At 35.5% G+C, this 10,981-nt stretch overlaps 1 pseudogene; it reads left to right on the forward strand.

The window, feature by feature from the left end:
• The first annotated feature begins 8,177 nt into the window (after positions 1–8,177).
• LOC102405286 lies at positions 8,178–10,347 on the forward strand (annotated as a pseudogene).
• Positions 10,348–10,981: the final 634 nt, after the last annotated feature.

Here is a 10,981-nt window from a genome sequence, read left to right on the forward strand (position 1 = left end):
GAGATCTTCTTGTTCTCGCTGTTACAGATGGATAACTCTGGCAGTCATGTAGAGCAAATCCTCAAATCAGAAACACTAGTTAGGAAGGTCCTGAAATAGGCAGGCGAACAAAGATGAAGCCCTCAACAAAGTCAAAAGCAAGACTTGAAAGAATAGAGCTTCCAAAAATATATTAAAAGCTTAAGTCACAAAACGTGACGTCTGACTGTGTCATCAAAGAAGTGGAAGGATTCCAGTATGACAGGAAAAGAAGCAGAGTTAGTGAGGTGACATGCTGAATTTTTATATTAATACACTACATTCACCATTTGCATGGGATTTCCAGTTGCAGATGTCTGAACCAAGCCTGAAGCCCAGGGGAGACTCAGGCCTAAAGAAACAAAGTGTGAAGTGCTTTGGGCTATCCTGAGGCAACAGGTCCTTTGCTTGCAAAATGAAGCTAATACTGCCCTGTGATATTCTCAGAGTTTCTGTGAGAATTGCATGAGATGATATACATGCTATCCCAGACCAGTTCTGCCCATGGCCCTCCAGACATGATGTTTTAGCTCTTCTTCCTCCATTAGAAATCTCTTTTCCTTGATGGGCTCTGCCTCAGTCTGTCCCCTTGGGTTTCTGAATCTCTTGCTATCTTAGGTAGAAACACTTGACATAGTAGCACTTTCTTCTGTCCAAATTTCTAACTGTGATCACTGGGTGGACATTGGTCCAAGTCAAGCCTTACTCCCCCAAAGGAACATTTGCTTCCTGCCTGGCAGAGAGTAAGAGATCATCAGTAAACAGCAGGCTTTACCTTGGAAGTGTTTCTCTGGACAGTGTCTCCTGCATATATTGCCACATGTATGATATGTATGATGCTATATTATAGTACCCACTTAATTCTATATTCTAAACAACTAAACTAAATCAATCAATATTCAAGAAAGGGTTTGCCCTCCCCTCTGCAGACAAGATTCAATTTTTGGAATCTGGGATAATTTATGACTAATATGGAAAGAAAGAAGGAAAAATCCTATATGTTAAAATATTTTGGTGCAGGAGAAGGCAACTGAGTTTTATTGATTTAATATCAATAATTATAAATATATACTATTACTTGTATTTTTGTATTATCTTGGAGAAATTATTTCACAATTTTGAGCCTTGTTTTTAAAACATCAATAAACTACTAGTACCTATCTCATAAGTATATAGTGAGAAAGTATGTACAGATTCGATGAAAGACAATAAGTGCTCAATAAAAGCTAAGTATTATTGGTATTGGCTTCCCTGGTGGCTCAGTTGGTAAAGAATTTGCCTGCAAAGCAGGAGACCTGGGTTTGATCTCTGGGTTGCAAATAACCCCTGGAGGAAGGCATGGCAACCCACTCCAGTATTCTTGCCTGCAGAATCCCGATGGACAGAAGAGCCTGACATGCTACAGTCCATGGGGTCACAAAGAGTCAGAACAAGACTGAGAGACTTAAGCACACAGCACACATTATTGGTATTATTGTTATTCTACAGGAAATGGCATGGAAATTGAATTAAGATGTCAGGCTAACCAAAGTTTCCTCTTTTCTTTTTCCATATCCCTTTTTCCCCTTCTCTTTCTCTACTTTTGTCCAAGATGCTATAGAAAAAGTAATTTTTTAAGAAAATTTATGAAAGTGAAAGTTTCTCAGTCATGTCCAACTCTTTGCAACCCCATGGACTATACAGTCCATGGAATTCTCCAAGGCAGAATCCTGGAATCGGTAGCCTTTCCCTTCTCCAGGGGATCTTCCCAACCCAGGAATTGAACTGGGGTCTCCTGCATTGCAGGAGGATGCTTTACCTCCTGAGCTATTGTTCAGTTCAGTTCAGTCGCTCAGTCATGTCTGACTCTTTGCGACCCCATGAACCGCAGCACGCCAGGCCTCCCTGTCCATCACCAACTCCTAGAGTCTACCCAAACCCATGTCCATTGAGTCAGTGATGCCATCCAACCCTCTCATCCTCTGTCATCCCCTTTTCCTCCTGCCCTCAATCTTTCCCAGCATCAGGGTTTTTTCAAATGAGTCAGTTCTTTGCATTAGGTGGCCAAAGTATTGGAGTTTCAGCTTCAACATTAGTTCTTCCAGTGAATATTCAGGACTGATCTCCTTTAGGATGGACTGGCTGGATCTCCTTGCAGTTCAAGGGACTCTCAAGAGTCTTCTCCAATACCACAGTTCAAAAGCATCAATTCTTTGGTGCTCAGCCTTCTTTATACTCCAACTCTCACATCCATACACGACTGCTGGAAAAACCATAGCCTTGACTAGATGGACCTTTGTTAACAAAGTAATGTCTCTGCTTTTTAATATGCTGTCTAGGTTGGTCATAACTTTCCTTCCAAGGAGTAAGCGTCTTTGAATTTCATGGCTGCAGTCACCATCTGCGGTGATTTTGGAGCCCCCAAAATAGTCAGGCACTGTTTCCCCATCTATTTGCCACGAAGTGATGGGACCGGATGCCATGATCTTTGCTTTTTGAATGTTGAGCTTTAAGCCAACTTTTTCACTCTCCTCTTTCACTTTCATCAAGAGGGTCTTTAGTTCTTCTTCACTTTCTGCCATAAAGGTGGTGTCATCTGCATATCTGAGGTTATTGATATTTCTCTCGGCAATCCTGAGCTACTGTAACTGCTCTCAAAAACAGAAAAGGGAGCTCCGTACTTTTTATATATAGCTATTTCTTAATCCCAGTCGTTTTGATCACCACTGTGCACGTATTGGAGTCAGTATGCTTTAACTTTTGTTAAAATACAATAAATTTCCTAAAATATAGCTAAAACACAATAAAATCCTATATAAGTAATTATATTAGGATGTAAAGTGGTTAAAACATCACTTCTGGATAACCAAAAAAATAATGATTGTTAATAAACAGCCAATTCATATGCAATAATATACTGTAGATGCCCTTTGTTGACATTTGGTGCACTTTCCAAAAATAATACCATGTATTCTACCATTCTACCATGTATTCTGACATTCTACCTAGTATATTTAGAATATAACTTGAGAATTTTCCAACACATCATTTTGTTTAAATGTTAAATTTGGGTTTGCCAGAAAGAAAAACACCAATACAGTATACTAACGCATATATATGGAATTTAGAAAGATGGTAACGATAACCCTGTATACGAGACAGCAAAAGAGACACTGATGTATAGAACAGTCTTATGGACTCAGAGAGAGAGGGAGAGGGTGGGAAGATTTGGGAGAATGGCATTGAAACATGTAAAATATCATGTATGAAACGAGTTGCCAGTCCAGGTTCGATGCACGATACTGGATGCTTGGGGCTGGTGCACTGGGACGACCCAGAGGGATGGAATGGGGAGGGAGGAGGGAGGAGGGTTCAGGATGGGGAACACATGTATACCTGTGGCGGATTCATTTTGATATTTGGCAAAACTAATACAATTATGTAAAGTTTAAAAATAAAATAAAATAAAAAAAAAAATTGGGGTTTGGGGAGGAGGAAATGTAAATGTTTCCTATACTCATATATTCTATGTTTTGGGGATATGAAAAACCAAAATGATTTCATTTGAGAAAACAGTAACAAAAGAGATATTTTATAAATTCTAAAAATGAAAAATAAATACTCTTTGGTGAAAAGCACAAACAATAGAGGAGTTAAACAGTAAAGATACAGCTTAAAATAGAGTTAGTGAGTGTGAAAATAGAGCTGAGTAATTCAAATATATGTAGCAAAGGAGTAAATCAAGAACTGTGAAAGATGTTAAATGAGATGGAGGATATAGAGAAGGACCAATAAATATCAAATAAACTTTCCAAAAAGAAAGAATAATTAGAATAGGAGATGGTTGATATTGAAAGTGATGATTTTCGAAAAGTGAAGAAATCCATTAGTTCTCAAACAAGCTAAACCCCATTTAGAAACACTATAATAAAATTGTAGAAAGTCAGAGAAAGTTGTTCAGTAATTAGAAGAAAAAAGATTATATAATAAGGAATACAAAGTAAGAGAAGAATTCTCCAAGTAATCAGCAATAGCATAAGAAATCACAGTATCTTCATACCAAGCAATTCTATCACTCATATTGAGAGTGAAATAAAGAGTGAAATAGGCATATAAAAATGAAGACCGTGAGAACCAAAGACACTTCACCGACAAACATCCGTATAGTTAAGGCGATAGTCTTTCCAGTAATTATGCGAAAGTTGGATAATAAAAAAAGGCAAGAGTGCCAAAGAATTGATACTTTCAAGCTGTGGTCCTAGGGAAGACTTAAGAATTCCCTTGGACTGCAATGAGATCAAAACAGTCAATCTTAAAGGAAAGGACTGATGCTGAAGTTCCAAAATTTGGCCACCTGATGTGAAGAGCCAACTCACTGGAAAAGACTCTGATGCTGGAAAGATTGATGGCAGAAGGAGAAGAGGGTGACAGAGGATTAGATGTTTAGATGGCATCACCAACTCAATGGACATGAACTTGGGCAAACTCTGGGAGATGGTGAAGGACAGGGAAGCCTGGCATGCTGCAGTTCATGGCGTTGTGAAGTGTCAGACACAACTTGTTGATTGAACAACAAAAAATGAAGTTATTATTTACTGTATAAACTAAAGAATAGAGCTGAGAGCAAAATAACAACAAAAAGATGAACAAAGAAACCAATAAACAGATGATAAATCTTAAGAAGTATTGGCAAAGTTAATAAATCTCAGTTTTAAAAAAAGTAAAACATCAGATATTAATAATAGAAATGGTGCAGTTTGGAGGAAAATTAATATGTGCTAATTTTTCTGAAAAGAAAATAAAGATATTGAACAATCTTGGACTTTGTTTTAAAATTTTAAATTGACGTAAATTTTTTTTTAAAAATTTAAGTCAATCTTAAAAAAAAGATAAAATATATAAGCTTTAAGTTAGTAACAAAAAAAGAATAAAGAAAATTTTGTCAATTTATAAGAAGATAAGGAAAAAGAAGCAAAGAGAAAGCACAATAAATACTGTATATTAATTAGTATGGCAAAAATAATTTCAGATACTGGTAAAAATAACAAATAAAAGATTGACCATTTTAAGTGTGAGAAAATTAGATAAACTTAAAATAATAGCTACAATGAAATCCAGCTATATTTTTTACGTGGTAAATACAGCAATGTACAGAAGCATTTAAAAAAGAAAGAACAGTTAAAAGAGATGGGTAAGGTATCTTCTAAAATTCATAGGCTGTCACAATCATATTAAAATATTATTAGGACTTCCCTGGTGGTCCAGTGGTTGAGACGCCATGCTTCCAGGGGGCACGGGTTCAATCCCTGGTCAGGGAACTAGGATCCCACATGCCATGCACAGCCAAAAAAATTAACATATCAAATTCAGTGGTATGAAGAAAAATAATATGTTGGAACCAAATAGAGTTTATGCAAGGAATGCAAGGCAATTTCTACATTAAGAAATCTGTTAATATAATTTATACCACTAATAAATCTTTAAAATTATATGTGCATTTCAGTATAAGTAAAACTTTCATCCATATAAACACTATTCTTTTAATTTGCAAACTATGACTAAAATAAAACTTCTAACCTAAAATAGTTTTTCTTGACCAAATGCACTCTAGGCCTGAGAATATTTAGTAAAAAATAAAATGTTGAAAAATGTAAAAAACTTCTTGGAAGAATCCATTTCTTATATGGTAGGATTTAGACATTGGACCTAATGTGACCCCTCTCCCATCCTATTTGTATAATAAAAACATTAAACTGGTGATTCTGAGTTCCTTTGACAGATGGGTTTCCTCATTCCTCACAGCTGAAATTAACCACCAATTTAGACATGGATTTATAAGTAATAAAGGAGTTCTTGGAATCTGCATCCATTTAATTGGGTTACTTATCTCCTTTGAGGGCTAGCTTTATGGTCTGACAGAAAACTAAAGTGAACACAAACTGAGTTCTGATACAGTATTATTTATAACCCTGGTGAACTGGTAAAGTCAATCTCCAAATCGAGGAAACCTTACTATTCAACACCATCACAAGTACCAGTCAATGTGATAAGACAAGAAATAGACAAGAATTATGAGATTGTAAAGGAAGACACAAAATTGTACTTATTGGCAGACAGCATGATTGTCTACATAAAAAGGTTAAGAATGTATAAATCTATTAAAATTAAAAATTAAAATTAAAATGATTAAGATTTAAGATTCCTTTTTCAACAGCCATATTACATATCAGTAGCATTTTTATATGTTGGAAAAAGGGGGAAAAAACCTTATTTGCAACAGCAACAAATACTAAAGATCCACAAGGGAAAAAGTTCTTAAGTGTATAGAAGACCTAATGGAGAATATTATAAATCATTAATGAAAGAAAAGAACATTCAGGGATAGAGGAAATCAATATTACACAGATATTAGTCTCTACAAACTCATATATGAATTCAATGCAGTTTCAGTCAAAATTCCATAAACATAGTTTTGTGACATTTGAATAACATTCTAAAATTAACGTGGAAGAGAAAAGAACCAAGAAGAGCAAAGACGTTCTGAACAAAGACAATCCCTTGTGCCTCTTTTTAATTTCCACTTCTCTGCATTCACCCAACCTTTGCCATTCCCAGGCATCCTCTGGCATCTGCTTTTTGTCACCATAAATTCATTTGAATTTCCCAGAATCCGATATAAATTGAACCATACAGTAAGCATGTGGGTGATGGATTCATACATGCATATGAGGTGATGGATACATTCATTATCTTGACTTGGGCAATGATGGTTTCATGAGTGTGTGCATATGCCAAAACTTATTAAATCACACACTTAAAATATGTGCATTTTATTTAATACCAATGGTATCAATAAAGTTGAAAAACATGCAAAAAATAAGAACAGGTATTTATTAGTGGAGCAACATCAAAAGGTCAGCAAACATGTAATATCATGCACAATTAAACACAAACACATTAAAGCAACAGTGGTGGAATGCTTCATTCACTTAGGTTTGACAAAAGTGAAATCTTTGAAACCATCAAATATTACAAAGGATTTAGAAATCACAGTGACAGACTGTATTTTGGGGGGCTCCAAAATCACTACAGATGGTGACTGCAGCCATGAAATTAAAAGACACTTGCTCCTTGGAAGAAAAGCTATGACCAACCTAGACAGCATATTAAAAAGCAGAGACATTACTTTGCCAACAAAGGTCCATCTGGTCAAAACTTCGGTTTTTCCAGTAGTCATGTATGAATGTAAGAGTTGGACTATAAAGAAAGCTGAGCCTCGAAGGATTGATGCTTTTGAACTGTGGTGTTGGAGAAGACTCTTGAGAGTCCCTTGGACAGCAAGGAGATCCAACCAGTCCATCCTAAAGGAAATCAGTCCTGAATATTCATTGGAAGGACTGATGTTGAAGCTGAAACTCCAATACTTTGACCACCTGATGCGAAGAACTGACTCATTTGAAAAGACTCTGATGCTGGGAATGATTAAAGGTGGGAGGAGAAGGGGATGACAGAGGATGAGATGATTGGATGGCATCACCGACTCAATGGACAGGTTTCAGTAAGCTCTGGAAGTTGGTGATGGTAGGGAAGCCTGAGGTACTGCGGTCCATAGGGTCACAAGAGTCGGATACAACTGAGCAACTGAAGTGAAGTGAAGTGAAGTGAAGTTATTCATTACGTGGCTGCAACAACTACTGCTTAAGAGCGAACCCTCTAGCAATATCCATGTAGGATAAAAATGCATCTACTCTAACACCTAAAATTGCATATTTCTAACTAAACATGATAGAAAATTTTTTCACATAATTATTCAAAAAGAAATAAAAGAAATAGGTACAAGGATGTATAACACTTTTTAAAAGTAAAAACATATAAACAACTTAATGGAAATGGATAAACAATGTCATATTCACATGTTGTACTTTTTATATAAAACTTGAGATGAATGAACTCAAGCTATGTATAATAACATGCATTGTCATAGTCTTTTATATCGATCTAAATTTAGAATATAATAATGGGAATAGTTCAAATGACAGGGAAAGGAGTTATTTGAACAATAAATTGTTTTAAATTGGTTTTAAATTTGAAAAAAAAAAATCCCTAATTCACAACCACACAATAAGTTGCAAATTAATTTAAAAACTAAACATAGCTTTTTTTTTAGAGCCATCTGCTCGCGGCGCTGCCTCCTGCTCCTCCCGCCGCCGCCCTGAGTCACTGCCTGCGCAGGTCGGGCCACTCGGCTCCCCGCGCTCACCACCGGAGAGCTGAGCTGGAAAACGAAATTTGCCATTTTTGAAAAATTTTGGCATTTGTACAACATGGCAGACATCGACAACAAAGAACAGTCTGAACTTGATCAAGATTTGGATGATGTTGAAGTAGAAGAAGAAGAAACTGGTGAAGAAACAAAAATCAAAGCGCGTCAGCTGACTGTTCAGATGATGCAAAATCCTCAGATTCTTGCAGCCCTTCAAGAAAGACTTGATGGTCTAGTAGAAACACCAACAGGATACATTGAAAGCTTGCCTAGGGTAGTTAAAAGACGAGTGAATGTTCTCAAAAACCTTCAAGTTAAATGTGCACAGATAGAAGCCAAATTCTATGAGGAAGTTCATGAACTTGAAAGAAAGTATGCTGTTCTTTATCAGCCTCTGTTTGATAAGCGATTTGAGATCATTAATGCCATTTATGAACCTACAGAAGAAGAGTGTGAATGGAAACCAGATGAGGAAGATGAAATTTCAGAGGAGCTAAAAGAAAAGGCCAAGATTGAAGATGAGAAAAAGGATGAAGAAAAAGAAGATCCCAAGGGAATTCCTGAGTTTTGGTTGACTGTTTTTAAGAATGTTGACTTGCTCAGTGATATGGTTCAGGAACATGATGAGCCTATTCTGAAGCACTTGAAAGATATTAAAGTGAAGTTCTCAGATGCTGGTCAGCCTATGAGTTTTGTCTTAGAATTTCACTTTGAACCCAATGAATATTTCACAAATGAAGTGTTGACAAAGACATATAGGATGAGGTCAGAACCAGATGATTCTGATCCCTTTTCTTTTGATGGACCAGAAATTATGGGTTGTACAGGGTGCCAGATAGATTGGAAAAAAGGGAAGAATGTCACTTTGAAAACGATTAAGAAGAAGCAGAAACACAAGGGATGTGGGACAGTTCGTACTGTGACCAAAACAGTTTCTAATGACTCTTTCTTTAATTTTTTGCCCCTCCTGAAGTTCCTGAGAGTGGAGATCTGGATGATGATTCTGAAGCTATCCTCGCTGCAGACTTTGAAATTGGTCACTTTTTACGTGAGCGTATAATCCCAAGATCAGTGTTATACTTTACTGGAGAAGCTATTGAAGATGATGACGATGATCATGATGAAGAAGGTGAAGAAGCAGATAAGGAAGGGGAAGAAGAAGGAGATGAGGAAAATGATGCAGACTATGACCCAAAGAAGGATCAAAACCCAGCAGAGTGCAAGCAGCAGTGAAGCAGGATGTATGAGGCCTGAGGATAACCTGCGCTGTAATAGCCTAAACACAGCTATTATTTACTTACAGGCTTATGTTTTTGTATTTTCTTGGTAGACTCACAAGTTTTTTTTAAAGGAAAGGAACTGATATTTTAAAGACCAAATTTGTTCTAATTAGCATTTTAACTAGTTTTTCTGCCAGCTGCATCGAGTGCACAGAATCTCTCACGCATGTTCGTCCATTGCTATATAGTTTGGTTCTTCTTGGAGTATTTTTATCATGTAACTGTTAGATTAAAGCTATGAAAATGAACAGAACTGTGAAATGAACCAGATTTTTTTGTCTTGCTAAGTTTTTTCCTGAAGAACCAAAGTATTTTTTCAGCTGGTTGAATGGGTTTAAGTTTGCTTGCAAGAGCTGTGCCTTTCATTACTTTGTTACAGAAATACAATGACTTGCATTAAGACAATTCATCGTTCAAAAAGCAAAACTTGTCAAGACAAGTATATGGTTAAGAATTTCCAATAAGCCTACACCTGATAATTTAGATTAACAGGTTTTTGTATGTCAGGTGACACCATTTACTATAAGAAAAGTTTATTAACTAATAGTATGGTTTTGGGTTATCTTAGGGAGGTGAATAAAACCTAGTATTTTCAGAAGGTATGCCTCATTATTTTTATTTTAATTGTACTTTTAAAATTTAACCTCCATTAATTAAGCATCTTTTCTTTGTGGTAGGATCTACCTTCTGCTTCCATGGAAAGGATGAATTTACATCATTTGACAAGCCTATTTCAAGTTTTTTGTTGTTTTTTTGTTTGCTCATTTTTGTTTTTGCATCCTAAAATAAAAATGTCATATAATTTTAGTTCTCAAAAAATAAAAAAAAATAAAAAATAAACATAAATATGTAACTTTGTATTTGTAAATAAAGTGGGTTTTTTGTAATAGATATAATCGTTTGTTTATATTACTTTATGTGATTTTAAATAAAACCTATAACACAATTTTTATTCCATAGAGTAATAAGGAAAAACTCAAACAGAAAAGGTATCAGTGGGATTAAAAACAGAGAACAATAAACATGAAACTTTAAACACAAAAACTATGACCAAATAATTTTTTTTCTAAGAAGCTTCTCATAATATTCTATCTAAAGATAATTTTTTTCAGGATTAATCTAGACAATCTGGATAATATTGTTTCTATTACCATATGTTTAATGTAATCCATTGCTTTTCCAATCTGTTTTATCTTTTCTTTCCAGTTTTATGGAGACATAATTGACATACAGGATCATATAAGTTTAAAGTGTACAGCATAATGACAAAATGAAGAATATAATTTTTACAACTATTTTAGTGGCGAAGGTTTTCCTGAACCAATATTCAGAATCAAAGCAATATTGTTGAATTTGACAACATGAAAATAACAGTTTATGGACACTTTTGTCATATAAAAATAAAGTACAAGTGGCCAAGAAATATTTAAAACATAGTATC

The sequence above is a fragment of the Bubalus bubalis genome, chromosome 8 (assembly GCF_019923935.1).
Source record: "Bubalus bubalis isolate 160015118507 breed Murrah chromosome 8, NDDB_SH_1, whole genome shotgun sequence".
Classification (NCBI taxonomy): Eukaryota; Metazoa; Chordata; class Mammalia; order Artiodactyla; family Bovidae; genus Bubalus; species Bubalus bubalis.